The sequence below is a fragment of the Ochotona curzoniae genome, unplaced genomic scaffold (assembly GCF_017591425.1).
Source record: "Ochotona curzoniae isolate NIBS_2020 unplaced genomic scaffold, NIBS_Ocur_1.0 contig_4105, whole genome shotgun sequence".
Classification (NCBI taxonomy): Eukaryota; Metazoa; Chordata; class Mammalia; order Lagomorpha; family Ochotonidae; genus Ochotona; species Ochotona curzoniae.
The window spans coordinates 1,492,289-1,509,142 of record NW_024466129.1 but is presented as its reverse complement, the minus strand read 5'-3'; the positions used below and the strand labels follow the sequence as shown (position 1 = coordinate 1,509,142).

Here is a 16,854-nt window from a genome sequence, read left to right as displayed (position 1 = left end):
TGAATTTGTACCTATCATCTCAGTTCTTTTCTTAAATGTGTTCACCACCCTATGTTATAATCTCGGCTTCCCTTCTGTGTATTCCTTGCGGGGAAAAGTTTTTGAAAGGCAGCTCACACCGCCTGTCTCCATAGGCTTATCCTAGACAGGATTCTGCTAAAGACATCCCATGAGGCAGATTTGTGTGCAAATGTGTTTATCCCACAACGCTTGTACGAAAATGAAGGGGGAAGGCTTGAAATGTCCATTAAGTGGGTATTTGGTATAAGAGCCGAGACATCAACATCAGTAAGACAGTGACTGGTCAGATCTTGGCTACTTTGCTTCTGATTCAGCTTCCTGCTAATGGCTGGGGTGGGCCAGGCTGCCAGCAGGAGCCAAGAACTCCGTTCTGGAATCCCAAGTGGATGGCAGGGCGTAAGTACTCTTCTATTGCTTTCCCAGGTGCATAATCAGAAATCTGGTGCTGACTACAACCTGGTGCGCCATGATGCTAGCCCCAATTAAAATCTTGTATTAAAGAGGCATGAATCCATCTAAGATCCTTCTAAGATCCCACAGGTGCCTGTGGAATCCTCAATGAGACCAGGAAACCGGGTCTTTTTTTCTCCATTTACCAGTCTTTGAATGCAGGTTGGCTGTAGGAGTGAGTCTTGACCTCGGAAAAGGTAGCGTTTGCAAGCTGCAGTCAGTTCCTAGAGAGTGACTCATCTGTGAGCTGTCGGCCATGGTCCATGCTCACAAGTGCTAAGCTGTGAGCTGTCGGCCATGGTCCAAGCTCACAAGTGCTAAGCTGTGAGTTGTCGGCCATGGTCCAAGCTCACAAGTGCTAAGCTGTGAGCTGTCGGCCATGGTCCATGCTAAGTGGAAAGCGCATTTCAGTCATAAATGCCAGGATCTGGATGTCACATCGGCAATGTGCAAAACATATAACTAAGTAAATACCATGTTCCAGCCACTTCTCTAAGTGGCATGTGTTACCGATTTCATGTATGTGTTTTTTTTTAACTTGATTAGGTGCTAGTTGTTCTGTAATTACTAGATTTTTACTTGGTTTGTATTTCTTTTAGTCTGTTCAGTGTGCTCTGCTTGAAGAAATACTGAACGAAGCGACCTCTATCCTTGTCAGAGCTCGGCCGCTAACGAGGTATTTTACCTTTTCATCTTCACTTTCCTCTCCAGTTGCTGAGAAGGATATGCTGATTTTTACAGGTTTGTTGTGTACAAAACCAGAAGGTACTTGGCCAAGCCCCCTGAGTGTGGGCGAAGAGGCAGCTGGAGAAGCTGCCATGGGATGAGTTCTCGGTTGGCTGGGGACACACAGAGAGGAATGGGGTAAGAGTTTCCAATGAAAAGACATAAGGAACAAAGGTGGGACTTTCCTAAGATGCTGAAGGCCATGGCAACTCAGGTTAGCTTGACACAAATTTCACAACAAAAACCAAAGCACGAGACATACACACATCAGCTGGTCAATCCTTACCATTAGGAGCCCTGCCAAGCAGCTCCGAACATATTCTCCCTCTGTTCCCAGGAAGAGACATTTGTGGGAGAAAAGGAAAATCCATGGCACTGGCAGAGTTCTGGAGCTTCGTGGAGACGAAATGAGCTCGAACACCTCCTTCACAAACTTTGACTCAACGTTTTCGTCTGAAAGCAGGTGGGTGTACATTTCTAAGTCTCTAGCTCTCTCTCTCTTTTCGTTGTGGTCGCTTTAGTCTCATTTTTAATCTTTTCTCTTGGCAGCCCTCTCTCAGTCCTGGTCCTGAAAGTAAGAGACGATCCTTCAGGTCTGAGTGGAGTTAGCATGGACTTCCCCCGGACATCACCCACAGCAAGCGAAATTCCTTTGCATTCTCAGCTTCATCAACTGTGATAGCGCAGTCTTGGTTTTGGTGTGAAAACTGGAGAAAAATACGCGGTCAAGTCCGATGCAGTGTAGTAGCTGGTTTTCTAACCTGAGGCACTCCCAGCTGGCTTGGTTTCCCTTCTACCCTTAGAGACTCTCGGTTTCATATTTTGTTTGCTTCCTTCTAGTCTTTCTTTCTTTCTCCCGCAGTGCTTCCATGTGTGTCCCTCTTTCTTGTCAGGGAAACAGCTTGGGATGCACTGTGTCACTCGTACTCTCTCCCGCAGTTTTGTGTGGGTTGGAGTTTGATGAACCTTGCTTTCTTTTTTTTTTTTCTGAAAATATTGAATTATTATGATTGGGAAGGCAGATCAGATTCACAGAGAGAAGGAGACAGACAGATCTTTCATCCGGTGGTTTATCCCCAATGGCCACAACAGCTGCAGTTGAACAGATCTGAAGCCAGGAGCCACATAGGTGCAGGAGCCCAAAGCTTTGCCCTATCCTATACTGCTTTCCCAGGCCACAAGCAGGGATCGGGATGGGAAGTGGAGCAGCCAGGACACAAACCAGTGCCCATATGGGATCGCAGTGCTTGCAAGGTGGGGATTTAGCCATTAAGCCATCACGCAGGGCTCTCCATTTTAACTTTAATTTTATTTTTAATATTGTCTGCATAGTAAAGAGGGATGAATATACATGCGAGTCTCTGATTAGGGTGGGGAGGGTCAGGTATGGAGGAAGGTGTGTGGGTCACATGCTCCACCCTTTTCTTTTTCTCTTGCGTCGACACGGGAAAAGGGGGAGAGGGCCACTCCTTGTTGTCAAACCATGTTTTCACGTGGGGATGGGGGGTGGTCCTCTGATGATATGCTAGAGACCCTGATATGGGGAGAAGTGTTTCAAGCATGTTACTTGAGTGGTTTTGATAGCCTCGAGATGTTTTCTGTTTCAGTACTGAGAAATCTTTCTGAGGTCTACTGGTTGACAAAGTCTACCTCAGTGCATCCACAGACTCAGGACCAGGCTGCAAAACTTGGCCAGAATTATTCAACCTGTTCTGCTTCTCATTCTCTGATGAGGCAGTTGACATCCCTGCTGGCTGTCATGTCCTTGGTGTGCATGCTGTCCACTGCGCAAGCATGAGGCTTCAACAGCTGAGGTGCCCCAATCTTGACACTCCAAGGTCGGACCACACATCCTGTGATTCTCCCTATGTCCAGGGTCCAGTCTGGGAGTCCCCCAAGAAACCTCGCCTTGGGTGACCTCAGATTTGATTCTTGTGAGCATCAGCCAATGCAGGATCAGGTGCAGTCTGTCACCTGCACCAGCCAATGCAGATACTGGTGGCTGTAGATTTGTCAGTTCTGCCTCAGCCCCATGTCTCACACAAACCAAGGGTGGCTATCTCAGAGCTGGTCCTTATGCATACCAGTGGGTGCTATGGCCTAGTTGGGCTTACCCCAATATCTTCCACTGGACCCTCCCATAGCCCCAGTTTTTGCATAGGCCAGCCTCTGCTGTGGCCTGCCCAGCCGAGTCCACATCCAGCTCTGATACACATATGAGTGCTGCAGATTAGCTCAGCTGGATCCACCCCCAGACCTCGCCAGACAGGTGCCACCGCCTTGTCTAGCTTTGCCCCTCTAGCTCTGGTTCTTGGGCTCACCAGTGATAGGCCGAGCCTAGCGGGGGAGTGCCCGCAGTTTCCCTTCCGGGTATGTTCCCAGCCCTAGATCTTATGCCTGCCAAGTGGGTACTGCAGTCCAGTCTGACATGACTCACACCCGGTCCTGGCACTTGCCAGCTGGTGCTGTGGCTTAACTTGGCTGGCATTACTCATTCAGGCTTCTCACCAGCTGGACAGTAGTCCAGTCCATCCTGGTCTACCCCAAGACCAGCCACCCTCCCTTCTCCCATCCCCAGATCCAACCCAGCTCTTGTGCTCAACAGTAGCAGCAGCAGCCCAGCTAGGAAGTCTCTGGAGTTTCCCTTACTAGGCTTACTCTGTGGCCAAGGTCTTACAGATGCCAGCAGGTATTGTGGCCAGTCTGAGATGGGTTGACCTAGCCTGGCCTGTCCCACACTCATTTTGGTTCTCTTGCGTACCAGTAGGTGCTAGAGTCCAGCTCAGCTTGGTCCACTCCCAGATCCATCTCACACGCATGCTGATGGGTACTGCCATCTCCCCACAGCCCCGACTCTTGCACTCATCAGTGGGAGCTATAGCCCAGCAAAGGCGTCTCCAGAGTGCCCCTACCAGGCCCAATGAGTTTGCTTTTGACTGCAATCACTCGCTCTTGGGACCCACACATTTTCTGGTTGGCTTCCATTTCTGGGCATTGATGCCTGGCCAGGGTGATTACCACAAAGCAGCAGGGAAGATGTGGTCAGGACTGTTTTGTGTTTTCTATTATTTCAGGATTTACTGGTTGTGAATCTGGTGCTTCATTCTGGCCTTACAACATCCTACCTGCGTTTTATCTGTAAAGCACGCTTGACACATACCACTGCCTAGATTTTTTTCTTACTTGGATTGTGATGGATATATTCTTCAAATCGGTGTTTTGTTATTTCTTTCTTTCTTTTTTTTTTTTTTTCTATATAGCCAGGTAACTCTCTTCCTGGGTCCCTGGATTTCTCAAAGGAAGCATGGTGTGACATGATTAGATGCTCTATGACACTAATGAAAACATTTTCTTTTTTTCGCAGAAGTTGGCCCTGTTCCCATGGGTAAGCAGGGGAGCCTTTCCATGACCCAGTGCATTCTACGCTATCGTATTTTCTCTTTATTTCCTGCTAGACACCAAATTCTCTTGTTTACCATTACATCTTGGGATGGAAAGCAGGAATTCTAGTGAAGAACTATTTACCACCGAGCTAACTCTGGGAAGTGTGTGCTGTCTTCCAGTTTCCAGAGAAGATGTTGAAGAATCACATTTCCCCCAGGCGTGTCAGTGACCTGCTGACAGGCAGTGTTGAAAATAACGAGGGTATTGGGGTCTTTTTTTAAAAATTATTTTTTAATTGTTAGAATTTTAATTGAAAGGCAGTTTTACAGAGAGAAGGAGAGAGAGAAAGAGACAGAGTTCTTCCATCTGCTGATATTACTCCCTAAATGGTTGCAACAATCAGAACTGGCTGGTCCAGTCTGTAGCCAGGAGCCTGCAGCTTCTTCCAGATCTCCCACATGGGTGCAGGGGTTCAAGGACTTGGGCCACCTTTGCTGTTTTCCCAGCTGCCTCAGGAGGGAGCTGGCTTGGAAGTGGAGCAGCTGGGACTTGAACTGGAGTCTGTATGAGATGCAGGTATTGCAGGTAGAGATATAACCAACTACAGCACAACAGCGGCCCTGGTGTTGGGTTCTTGATCTTTGCTGTTCCTAGAACCTGTTGGGTCCAGGGTTTTCCACTGAAGGAAGTGAGAGCAGTATTGGCTAAGGATGATTAGGAGGAACTAGGAAGAGGCATGTTCTCTTCTTCTTGCCTACCTGACCGCTGACACAATTAGGTGTGTGCTTGGTGCTGTGGCCATGGCTGCCCGGATCCTGCCTAAGTCTTTATTCTTTCCCTGCTGGCTCCTGGCTTCAACTTGGCCCACACGTGGTTTTTGTAGCCTTTTGATGGAGTAAGCCAGAAGCTCCAAGATCTCTTCCTTTGCCTCTCCCTCTCTTTTTCTGTCATGCCTTTCAAATAATAAGCAAATCAATATTTGAAAAACAACAGTCAGTTTTATTACAGATTAATATTCTGTGGAATGGGTGACGACAATTTGCTTACCCACTTATTCCATGATGAATTTGAATTGTTCTCTACTTTCGACTACTATGAGTAACACTGCTATGAACACAAAAATGCAGGTTTGTGTGGAGCCGTGTTTTCATTTCTTCTGGGCAATTATTTAGATATGGAATTGTTGGGTCATGTAGTGAGTGCATGTTTAACTTTATAGGAAATGACCCAGGTATTTGAAAAGTGGTTATATCATTTCAATTTCTGCCAGTAATATGTGAGCTTCAGTTGAGCGTCAATACTTGTTCCTGTCAGTCTTTTACATCTTAGCCATCGCAGTGGGTGTGCCGCGGCACCTAACGGCGGTTTGATGTTGCAGTTCCCTGATGACTAATGATGGCATCCTCTCACTAGAAATTCGTGTAATTTCTGTGATTATTCACATGCTTTGCCCATTTTAAAAACGGATTATTTCCTTCATATTCAGTCCTAAATATCCTTTATTTTACGTACGTTTTTGTGTTGATCATATGCATTGTAAATCTTTTCTGCTTATGTTCTTTCTCCTAGTCTACTCCTCTGAAGAGTGAATTTTAGTTTCAATTAAGCTCAATTTGCAAATTTTTGCCTTTCATACTTTCCGCTTTCTCAGTTTAGTAGGAAAATTTTATGTATCTTATCATCAAGATTTACATTTTTTTCTACAAATTGCATAGTTTTATGTTTTATGTCTCACTATATGTTTTATTCTGAGTTACTGTGCTTAGCTGAGACATGAGGTTGGAGGTGGAACCTTTCACTTGTGACATCATGTCAGAGCTGAAAATTTGCAAAACGTGGGACATTGTTGATTTTGCTTTTGAGCAGTAGGAATGCTCAGTGCGTGCTGGGCTGGTGGAACTGCCAGTTTCTCTACATAGTTCCACCAGTACGTGCTTTCTGTACGGTAGACTTTCCAAACACTGCGATGGGGATCACTTACAGTACAGCGCAGAGATCTCAAGTGTACGTTTCAAGGAATTTTCTCTGCCTTTCACACATGCACACACTCACACGTGCACACGCAGGTCACCCACACTCACCCACACACAAATACACGCATGCATAACGCACTCACTTGCACTCCTACCACATACTCACACTCTCACATGCATGCAGGTCTACATTATGATACAGAACACTCTCTTTTTGTGGCAATTCTTATATCTACTTCCTGTCAGATGGCCACACAGAGGAAGCGAGTACTCAGACCTCTACTAATAGTGATGTTTGTGCAGTATTGAATGTCACATAAACAGAAACATGAGCTGATTTTTTCCCGAACATTATGATTTGAAGGTTAAACTGTGGTGTTCTCTAGCAAAGCTTGCAGTGGCATTAATCAGGAAATGTACAAGAATGTTTACAGCCCCACACCTGTTACAGACATAAACTGGAAAAATAACCCATAAAATGTTAATTAAGTGGTAACATTTTTAAATAATGCAATTCTATGTAACAATTAAAATGAATAAACTACAGCTGCAGACTAAACGGAGGTGAACTTCAAAAACAGCACATTTCAAATCCAACAAGTCCCAAAAGATACACACATTGTAATTCCATTTTTATGAACTGTGGAAACAGGTTTCCGTACACAGTGTGAACTGATGTCCAGCATGCTAAGCAATCAACACACCTGGGAGATCCAGAGGAAGTTTCTGGCTCTTGACTTTTGACCTGGAGTAGTTGCACTGCTGAAGGCAATTGGTGAGTGAATCAACAGATGGAATATTTCTTTCTTTCTCTCTAATTATTTCATTTTTCAAACAAAGTAAAAATAAAAAAATCTATATTTAAGAACTAAACATATATTCAATACATTTAAAAAAAGAATGCTGAACAATCATTTTTCCCCCCTAAATGATTAGGAAGATCTGAATTATGGCAATAAGAGGCAAATAATTTAATTGGGGATAATGGTAATCTTGGTGTCAACTTTGCTGTAGCTGGAAGCATTTCTCTACATGTTTACGTACTTCATCCTTAAATGAATTTTCAAGGAAAAATAAGAAAAATTACCTGTGTTGTTTTGTGTGTCATATTTGTTCTTTTTTGTTGTTGCTCTGCAGTGTGCTGTTGCTTTAAAATGTCTCCGTTCTATCATTGACAGTCACTTAGGTAGTTTCCAGTGTGAAGTTACAATGAATAACACTTCTATGGATATTTTTGTACATGTCTTTGGTACAAGGAATAACAATTCACATGCATTTGTTAATGCCCAGAAGTAGAATTATTAACTCATAGGGTAAATTTGTGCTTCACTTCAGTATACGTCACCAAACACTTTTTAAAATAACCACGGAAATTTCTTTTTCTATTATTACAGTATGAGAACTCCAGGGGCCCTAAATGCTTTTCAAGTTTGGTGTTCCATGTATTTGAGTTTTGTAAGTTCTGGTGGGTATGTGATAGTATTTATACCTTTGTGGTTTGTGGTTGTATTTTACTAATGAATAATGACGTTTGGAACATTTCATGTATTTCTTTTTTTGCCACCTGGATGCATTAAAATTATTCATATTTAGATTTTGGCTTATTTCGTTTCTTCCATAGGCCCTGGGATTGCTCGTGCCCCCCCCCCATTGATTTCCCCTCTATTATTACTACAGTATAGTTCTTCATACACAGTCATATGTCCATCACTGTGGGCGTGGACAATGGCAGACAGTCCAGCATCCTGTCGTCAAGATATACTTATCTTGGAAGTCCATCTTTGTTTCATTGGGAGTTTCATTGAAAGTCCATCTTTGATCTGGAAGTAGAGATGCATACTGCATTGTATCTTCACATCTGGATATGACAGTCTCCATTACACAGTTACTATACATCCCCTTAAATGAAAAGCCACACACAAAAAATCTACAACAGGAAGAAAGTTATATAATATGCTACCAAATGACTAATGTGTCAACAAAGAAATGAAAATCAAGAACCTTCTTGAAGAAAATGATGCTACTGCGTGACCTATGAGTCAGATATGAATTTAATATGAGAAAAAAACTGTTTTGATGAAACAAAAATAAAAACAAAAGCATCAAAATCATGAAATATAGTTTTCACTGATCTTTGGTGAGATGTGGTTGCTGTAGGCAACAAACAGATGGGTTTCGTTTAATTCAGTCTACTTACCTATATTTGATTGATGAGTTTAAGCCATTTACATTCAGGGTTAATAGGAATAGGTGGTAATTTGGTTCTGTCATTTTAGCAATGGGTTGTTCATTGTTTGATTTAGTCTTTTGTTGTTGTTTTACTGGGGTGTTCTTCACATATGTCTTTGGTTTTGTTGGGTGCTATTCCTTTTCCCTGGCAATAGAACATCTTTAAGTATCATTTGTAAGACAGATCTGGAAGAATTTAATTCTTTGAGCTTTTCTTTACTGTGAAAGAATTTTCTTTCATTTTCAAAGACAAAAGGGTTATTTACTTGGGTTGTATATATACATTGCATGGCATAATTTTTTTTACCTATTAGACATCTAGGTAAAAATCATACCATACTCTTCAGGCATAGTAGAATTTTCCTGTAGAGGTCAGCTGTGAGTCTAATTGGGGTTCCTCTATTTGTTCAACTCGCAATTTTTTTTTAGCAGGTACATAAAAGGACCTTAACAAAACCTTAAACATCAACAGATTAAGACTCTACAGCCAATACACCATATCATGTTATCATCACCCAAAATCCAACCCCCATTATTCCTAACATATCCCACAAATACCATAAACCCCCACAAAACCATCATATCTAAAAAAAAAAAAAAACCATCCACCAAAAAACCCCCCTCAACAATAAATCAAATTCCACCCCACCACAACACAAACAAAACCACTATACCACCAACAACCCACAAAATAACTAAATCAAACCCCAACAAAAAAAAAAAAAAAACCCCCCCCCCAAAAAAAAAAAAAAAAAAATAATAATAATAAAAAAAAAAAAAAAATAAAAAAAAAATAAAACCCCCCCACCTTTATATATTAATACCCCCCCCCCCCCCCCCCCAATTTATTCCCCCCCCCCCCCCCCCCCCCCCCCCCCCCCCCCCCCCCCCCCCACCCCCCCACCCCCCCCCCCCCCCCCCCCCTTTTTTTTTTTTTTCCCCCCCCCCCCCCCCCCCCCCCCCCCCCCCCCCCCCCCCCCTTTTTTCCCCCCCCCAATTTTTTGATCAGTTCCTCTTCCAGCTTTTTGATTGTGTCACCATTGTGGCAAGATGATATATCTCCAATTCTGATTCTTTCTTCTGTTTCATTCATTATTGGGACTTTCCACTGATTTTTTTATTTGCTCCATTGTGTCCTTCATTTCTAATAATCCAGGCTAATTTTTGTTTTAGTATGACGTATTTAAATCCCTGTGTGTGCTTCTTGTTGATAAGAAGCTTTATAACAAATTTTGAAAGTTCTGTATCTCCCATTTTCTTGATGTCTTTCTCAGTGAACTCTGAGGTTGGCAAAGGCTTTTGCTCCTTCGCGTTGGAGTCTTCAGTAATATTCATCGTGCCTTTGTCTCTTCTTTTGCTCTTGGTTGTTGTACTTCTGGCTATCAGATTCTTCACCTTAGGGCAGGTTTCGAAGCTGTGTCACCCACAGGTCTACTGTTAAATTTTACTGATTGCGTTTGCTACCCAATTGTTTATTTGCAGGCACTCCAGTCACTCCCTTCAGTGAGTGTCAGGTCTTAACTCTTACATTAGATTTCTGCCACGATCTCAGTCTCCTTAGGCCCAGCTCCTGACTCAGCAGTCTCCACCTCCTGTGATACCGTGCTTAGGCTGCACTTTTGCCTGTACAACTTTGCTCCCAATTCTGGTCCAAGCAGTTCCTAAGGTTAGGGAGACACCAGGTGTCCTCAATAACTGGATTGTCAATGGTGCTGGTGTTGCCAGAATCTGCTGGCCGTTAGGTCTGAAGGCCACCCAGACCTATTTTGTGTGGAATCTGTAGGATGTCATAGTTGGTACTGTTTTCTCAGTGACAGCAGTGCAACACATTGAGCTGGAAATGAGTTCTGTCTTAGTTCAGCACCTGTATATCTTACTGTTGTTTCTTTAGCCCCACAGACTTTTCCTCAGTACCTAAAATGGCACCCAATATGTTACTGGTGGAGGTCTGGGCCTGCTGGCTGTTAGGTCTGGTGATCACCTGGACCTATTTTGGGTGAAACATGTAGGATGTTAAGTTGGTGCTGTTTCCTCTGTGGGACCAGAGCAATGCATGATGGTAGAAATGAGCTCTCTCTTGGCTTAGCCATGCTCAGATCCCTGTTGTCACGACCAAATGGGATCCTGGCGCCTGCAAGGTGAGTACTTTAACCACTATGCTATCATGCCGGGCCCCTTTTTAATTTTTAAAAAGATTTTTATTTGTTTTTATTGGACAGGCAGATTCCCAGAAAGGAAAGGCCATCTGTCTGCTGGTTCACTCCTCAAGTTGCAGCAACTGCTAGAGCTAAGCAAATCAAAGCCAGGAGCCAGGAGCCATCCAGTTTTTGAGCTGTCTTCTACTGCTTTCCCAGGGCATAAGCAGGGATCTGGATGGAAAGTGGAGCAGCCGAAACATGTACATATGGACCTGACATGTGCCAGGTGAAGAATTAGTCATTAAGTCATTGTGCCGAGCCCAGTGTTACAGTCATGTTGCCCCAGGATATAGTGGCTGTTGTGCTGGGTCCAATACTTTTTTGTTTTTTTTTTGTTTTTTGCTTTTTAAAGAGAATTTTGAGTGGTTCTTACAAAGATTGTTGCAATATGAAAGTCATCTGTTTGATAGAAATATCAAGCTGTCTTGTCAAACACACTGAAGTGACCTGAAAATATATTTCAGAGCTCACAGAGCTTAAAAAGAGCAAAGATCACATGTAGCCAGACAAAATCCATTTCTGCATTTCCTATTTCTAACTCAGACTGCTTTGTGAAGCAAACATCTTCAGGAAATGCAGGGATCATTTTGTTTGGAATCTTAAGTAACTTTTATAGATACAGCAATTGAAAAAAATGCCATCAGGAAATATAATTTTGAAGTCTCCTTTTTTTCTTATAGAATTATCAGAATGCAAAGTGAGATGTTACCCAAACAGCCCTTTAGCTGTCTTGAAATTCCACACTACACCCGTGTGCCAGAAATCTCTGCTAAACCACGAACCAAGTATAAACAGTAGTGAAATGTAACTGTTGTGTAAGAAGTTAGTCTTCCAAAACATTAAAAACGTTACATTCCTCTCTGCCTTTATACAGAAAGCACATTTGTTGCCCTAGAGCTATTCCGGTAGACTCTCAGTGTATTTTTCTAGGTGTACATTTTAGAAGGCAGAACAAGAGAACAGCCTTGTACACAGTGGGATTTGCCAGTTAGGGAGAAAGCACACACTTCGTTCCTGTGTACATTTTTATTTTTTCAAGGTAACAGGAATTGCTTATAAGTGACAGTAGACCCTGGCCTCTTTATTTTCATCTAAATAAAAGAAAACTCAAAATGAATTCTCAAGAAACAAAAAATGCCATATACACAGGGACTGCATCTTCCTTCGTCGTCTACTTGCAACTAGTATTGCTGTTGCTTAGAAGCAGGAAACAGGCTGTGAGAAGTTGGAAGAGGTGCATATATGGCTGTTATCATTTTCCTAGCAAACCACCTGCCACACAATTCATTCACAGTGGCAGCAGCTGCAGCAGTGGCTGGGCACTTCACATCCGCATTGCTCTGAGCTGAGTTCTTGTCGACATAAAATGAATCATTCCTCCGTGTTTATTACATTCTTCAATCACACATCCTTAATCTCTGTGTCCCATCTCACTTTTTCTTCTGCTTGAGGGTTAAACATACTTAGAGAGCTGGAAACACTGCGTTGCAAGTGGCTAAATAGTGGCGGCAGCGGCTGAAGCGGAAGCTGATTCAGTCTCCTGGGAAAGTCTTGTTCGCAAATCTGCCACAGCGCCGAATGCCAAAGAATCATCATTCCCAGCGCTTGTGCTGCTGGAGGAACCTGCCAACATGTGCCCTCTGCAAGTCTTGCCATTAACTGCAGATGACCAGTTGTTCCCAAGTCAACTCTAGTCCTTTCCAGTTCATCACTGTCCAAAGATGAACCAGCACTGGCAGCATCCATCCACTCAGTAACATCACCAACCTTCATCGGCCTGCCTGCTAGTTCAAATCCATTCAGTTGTTCTAAAGCTTTTTTGGCAAATTCTAAATCAGAAAATGTAATAAACCCATATCCTTTCCAATGCCCTGGTTTACCATCCCTCATGAGCTGTCTACTTTCAACCCTTCCAAAAGGTGCAGATTCCTCTAGGCATGTCTTCTGTTACATTAAAGTGAACAAGCCCATGTAAAGTCTCACAGGCCCAGCTATCCCCTCTTTAGATTGTTCGCCAATGTTGCAGCTCTGTTTTTTCTGTCTGTGAAGCCTGTACTATGACTGGCATTCCTAAAACTCGCTGGCCAATTAATGCTATTGCTAGAGGCAATAAGCTCACATCGACAAACTCTACATAAGCAATTCCCTTGGAATGACTTGAATTTCTATCAGAAATCACCCTCACATCTCGAACCTTTCCTACTGTAGAAAAGAATTCTTCCCAATCTCGTGGTCGAATTCTCGTTGCCAACTGTGTGCAGAATATTGTCCAAGCATCTCTTTGCTCGGGAGTTGGAACATCCCCAGGCTCTTGCACAGGCCTCTTGTCTTCTCTGAAGGGTTAGGGTTACGCTTCGGGAACGTTGCGTTAGATGCAAGGGCATCTCTAACGACCTTGGAATTTGCGGTGTCGACTTTTTTTGTTTTTGTGACAGTGTAATAGGCCTTGGAGTTTCCCTTCCCGCCTCCCACTGTTCTGTATGTTTATAGCAGCAAAAACATGGAAGCAACTGAAATGCCCATCAACAGCAGACTGGATAAGGAAACTATGGTCCATCTCCTCTATGGAATACTACTCAGCTGTTAAGAAAAACGAAATGCATTTCTTCTGGCCAGATGGGCCAAACTGGGAACTATCATGCTAAGGAAAATGAGCCAATCCCAAAGGGTCAAGATATCATGTGTTTGCCTTAACATAAGACAATACGATGTCAAATCTAAAAATAGCACCGGTAAATTGTGCAATATTGCACCTCCAAACTGTACTACACGCGATGTTTTTGTGATGTAACCTATAGATCAATAATTAATGAGCGATGGATTACATATGATCACCCGAGACTGTTAATATCCCTCTTATCATTGTCAGCACTACTACTAGGCAGGGAGATAGTGGACACTCTTTTGCATAAACAAAACTAGTTAGACTCAAGTTTTGTGGGTTCTCTCTGTATTAATAAATATAAAAAAAAAGTAAAAATAAGACATTAAAGCATTTAGTTAGAAGGAATCTCATTGCCAGATGAGGTGAAAAGATACCTAATAAGGAAGTTATAGGTTGGATTTTGGCTGCTGTTTTGAATAGACAGAACAGGTGCGTAAGTCATTCAGCAAAAAGGAAATAGAGACACATGTTTGTATGTGGAAATGCTTGCTGAAGGGACTGAAAAAACAGCGTCCACCCAAAACTCTTGTCAGCTTGGACGGCCACTGACTGTGCGGCTCAAGTATCCGATCTGAGTAGAAGAAGTCAGCTGTCAGGACCTCCTCTGTGTCTCTTAAGCTGGATAATTCCTATTGATATTTTTACAAATTCCCATCAACTTCCCTTCTTGTGTGACCAGTGGTCTGCAAATGGGGCCCACGCATACATCTCAGAAGATGAAGAAGTCCTTTCTTAGGCATCGTCACACAGAGTTTTAAGGAAATACGTCCTGATGTCCCTGCCTTCTAAATAGAGTCATTGTTAAAATTAATATATGGTATTCTGTGATCTGGATCTTCTTGGTCTGTTTCTCTGTTTTCTGAAAGGAAATCACCTCTCTCAGCCATGTTGCATCTTACTGTGTTACTGTTCTAGTGAGTAGGATCTTCTGTGTGCTCTGAGTGAAGGGACAACCTGAAGCGTCAGTAAGAGAGATTGTCTAAATCAAGGCATCGTAGTGTTTTTCTTTTTCACTTCCTTGACTTTACTCATTTTCCGTTAAGAACAAAGCACGCCGCAGACGTGAGGTACTTCCGAGTGGACACACACGCATTTTCATTGAGCACCCTTGTCTCTGTCTTCTCTGTAACTGACATCGCTGAACCTAGCAGCATTGGAGGAAAGTGATGTGAGAAGGGCAGACTGCTAGAAAGAATCTGAAAGGGAGGGTTGTTCGACTGCATGCAGCGCCAAACTTATGACAAATTTCAGTACCTTCCCGCCACCCTTTCTCTTTCTCAGAATTAAAATTCGCGAGTGAGTGTTGTTACGGGGATGAGTGTTCAACACGCTTTTTAAAAATGCTAACTAATGTTAGGGAGAACAACTGATTTGAATGATTAGGCTGGCGATGAAGATGTGGTTTTCTTCCTTAGGTTATACAGCAGGCATTTTGCAGAAATAAATATTTAACCTGTAGTTTCAAGATTTGGTAGAAACTGTATCGAAATGTGAAGTTAAATACTTACATAGAATCAAGTGCTCATAGCATAATATAAAACTCAAAAGAACTGTATAGTGTTGTTGTAGTATGCCACCTAAATCCCACCTCCAGACCCAAGATTTCCGCAGTTGCCTGGACTTACGCTCTCTGAGAATTGCTGCTCGTTGCAGGAGCTTCACGTGCCAAGAGGGCAGTGCTTGCCCGGGTCTGCCCACAGTGTCTTGTTCCACGTGGAGGTAGAGCAGCTCCTCTCTTCGCTTCGTTGAAACGACTCTGAAACATCCCAGCTGCGAGTCACACCCTGTGATGTGGATCTCGACTAGCATGTTATAGCTGCGGCAAAGAATCATTTGTTAAGTGTTCGCGTAGTCTTTTTGTTTTACTTTCCGGAAATTGAGAAAAAGAGTATGTGTAACTGTTGAGTAATAGATTATTTAGCAAGTTAGGTGGTTTCCAAAATGATAGGAGGATCCACTTAAGTGTCAAATGAAAGATAACAAAATTACTTTCCATTGGTAGCTTGTTTTTAAAAATTATTTTGGCATTTCTAAAGACAGAGTTACACAGAGAGACAGAAAGAGAGATCTTCCACCCACTGATTCACTGCCCAAATGGCTGGGACCAGAAGTCTGGAGTTTCATCCCGGTCTCCCCCTTGTAGCAGGGATCCTACCCGTTACAAATTTTCTCCACAAGCCCATACGCCAGTCTGCATATATCCCCTTCTATCTGCAATGGGATGAATGTAAGGAAGAATTGTATTTTTATTTTAAAGTGTCAATAAGATCTTAACTTGTGTCAGGCATGCAAACCAGAACCTCTGCTCCATCGGCCGCTTTTGACTGATGGGCAGGGGATGCAGCCTGGCCTGACCGCTTTAAAAGCAGCCGGCTCCATCTTAGCTCAGGCAGCCAGTTTGCCAATCCGGCCTGGGAGTGGACCAAGTGGGGGAACGTGGGAAACTCCCTTATGGGGTCATAGCTCCCATTGGTGAGCATATGGCCCAGACCTGGGGGTTGGGCAAGCTAGGCAAGGTAGCTCCTTCCATTGGCAAGTGTATGGGTTGGTTTTGGAAGGGGCACACCAGGCAGGGCCGAGCAAACTTTAGCCTACTGATGAATGCAGAAACCAGGCTGGAATGTAGGTCTTGCTGGGGTAGGCTGTCATACCTGCAGGTTTGCATAAGCCAAGTTTGGGAATAGACTGAGTAGGGCCAGGTTCTAGCATCTGCTAGTGAGAGTTGGGATTGGGGACGGGCTGAATTAAGCCAGGCTACATCACCCAAAGACAAAGGTCATAACAAGTGAGGGAATATGCCAAACCGGGTCAGAGCAACCACTGGCATGTGCAATATCTGTGGCTGGGGACAGATCTGGTTGGGGTGCTAAGGGGATTCCCTGGCTGGGTTGTGGTGAGTGCTAAGGCCAGAGTAGGGGCTGCAGTCTGGTCTGGACATGGCTGCAGTGTCCCTTGGCACAAGCGTGCACTGGATCTGGGGTGCGCCAGATGGGGTCGAACTACAGCCCCAAGTGGTGCTTGTGAGAACCAGGATGGGTGTAGGACGGGCTGGACTAGGTCTCCGCCCCTGCTGAACCATGTGTGAGCTGTGTCTGGGTGTGGGCCAGGTTTGGCTGGGCTATAACACCCAAGAGTAAAACATCGGAATGGGTAAGGGCTGGTGAGGGAAGGCCACTGTTCCTCATAGGACAGGAGGTAGACTAAGTAG

General features: G+C 43.7%; 1 pseudogene; it reads right to left on the bottom strand.

Moving 5' to 3' along the window:
• The window catches only part of LOC121159226, a 70,322-nt pseudogene extending 57,006 nt beyond the window's left edge, over positions 1–13,316 (bottom strand).
• Between the last annotated feature and the right edge of the window lie 3,538 nt (positions 13,317–16,854).